We start from the raw sequence: 2185 nt of genomic DNA on the forward strand, positions 1-2185 counted from the left end.
TCGGGGACCACATTACTTTTTCATGTGTACACTTTCATCCTGTGTGAGCCGGTGACCCCCCACTGAGTGCTTCAGTTACGCTGTGGTCACGTCTGTGCTTGTGTTAAAGCGATCACGCTCACTGGATCCTTTTTTTATTTTGCTTGTAGTTTCTCCACTTTTTGGGTTCCATGAAAGCTGAGACTGGTGTGGCTCCCTGGCAGGGCTGATTGTTCTTTTAGCTGATGATCCCTGTACAGGAATGTGATGGGTGCTATTAGTGAGTAGAGGTTAGCAAGGGGGGGAAAATGACTGCAGTAACCTCATCTGCAGTGGTGGAGATCAGGTGGCTCTTAACAGCTGCCTTTATTAACTTCCCTTCTAGCTGGGAAGCTGCAGGGAGACCTCATTCTACATGGAGGAATTTAAGGCATTTGATTGAATTTTTTTTTTCCTTTCAAAGCAGGCCATCCTTTAAATGATTAACCAATTAGCTCCTGCGCCACTCTTAAAAAGAAAAGCGGTCCTCCTCCACTAAGCCTGCGAGGGGGTTAAAACGCTGCTAAAATAGGGCCTGGATAACATTAAAAGACGATTATGAATTCCTTATGCTGATTTTGGCAAGAGTGCAGACACGACGTTGTATGCAGGATTATAAAACGACTTCCTTATTGTAGTTGGGTTTTTTTTTCCTTTTTAATCTGTTTATTTTTTAAAGTGAGGTTATTGGGAGCACACAGCCGTACGGTATAGAAAGCGTAAACATATCCGTGTTTGCTTTTTGGCTTTAATGAACGCAGAGATGGCCCTTTTAGCTTGTTAGGTTACGCTTGCCGCAGTAATGTTCCTGTTAGGATTTGCACTCTCTGCTTGAGTCATCAATCTGCAACACATTTCACTGTTTAATGCCTGCAGGGCTTAAAGGAAACCTGAAAAGAAAACTTAAAGAGGGGGGGAAGAAGGGGAACACAAAATGCGCTATGTTTCTGTGTTAATCCATGATATGGCACACAAGGCCCGCACTGCAAGGTAAAAAAAAAAAAAGCAAAACTCTGCATGTTGGCTTGTTTCAATTACAGTCGGATGTATTTCTCATGCTTTTTCTGAAAGCTTTCAACATTTTTCTTCATCTTCTCCATTGCAATACGAGCTTAGCCTAAATATTGGCACGGGGCTACTGTGCAGAACCAGATGAGCTGATTAATTTAAAGAGGGGGGGAGAAAATTCTGCAATAAAATCAGCAAAAACAGCATCAAGGTCATCTGCTGGCTTAAACTCGCCGTGCAGTTCAGCAAAATCCTAATTGCTAGTTTTGTCTAATGGCTCTCCACAGAGAAGCAGCGTTTCAGCTCAAGGAATGCAGTCATTGAACCCTACCATTTGTCCGAATGTGGAATTCTAGCTGAAATATTCCACGATTTCTAGAGTCGGCAGACTTACGTGCGTATGAACCCAACGCAGGGACTTTATTAATTGCATATGGTCTGTTGTTTTCAAGCATCTAAGATCATACGTCCACTTACGTATGGCAGCATTTATGGTTACCATAGAGTGCATACCACAGCAGAAATCCAAAGGATAGTATGTGTCATATGACCATTCTACTCCTTTTTTGGTCTTTGAATGCACATTACTGGCATTTGAAGGATGTGGGATCACTTGGTGTAGTGGTGTCGGCAGCAAGGAACACTTTCTTGCATATACAATCTGTCTACACTTCCCATTGTGGATCTAGAATTGTATGCGCTAGAAACGGTACAACCACTCTGACATGTTTGATGTGTATGGGCAGCATCTAGTCCAGGGGTGGGCAACTCCGGTCCTTCAGCTGTTGTGGAACTACAAGTCCCATGAGGCATTGCAAGGCTGACAGTAACAGGTATGACTCCCAGAGGCATGTTGGGATTTGTAATTAAAGCACAACTGGAGGAGCAGAGTTGCTCACCCCCTGCTCTAATAAATTTCCATAGAATCAGGTTGACCATAAATTACCCAATAACAAAAGATCAGATGCCCCCATTAACCCCTAAGGAAATGGTCCTTGCCCCGTCTTCTCTACATAAACAAGTGAAGGTACAAAATACAGTGTGCACTGTCAAAGTAGGGCAAGAATCGAGGCAAAGCTTTGGCACTCCCAAGGGCTGGCTCACACAAGATTGGACATGTATCGCCTGACATTCTTGGGGACAGTCTGATCTCCTATCA

General features: G+C 43.6%; 1 protein-coding gene across 1 annotated transcript in view; it reads left to right on the forward strand.

Moving 5' to 3' along the window:
- Positions 1-2185, forward strand: part of LUZP1 (leucine zipper protein 1) — a 73389-nt gene that overhangs the window by 250 nt on the left and 70954 nt on the right. The window lies entirely within an intron of this gene.

Source organism: Nanorana parkeri, unplaced genomic scaffold, assembly GCF_000935625.1.
Source record: "Nanorana parkeri isolate BGI_ZX_2015 unplaced genomic scaffold, ASM93562v1 scaffold316, whole genome shotgun sequence".
Classification (NCBI taxonomy): Eukaryota; Metazoa; Chordata; class Amphibia; order Anura; family Dicroglossidae; genus Nanorana; species Nanorana parkeri.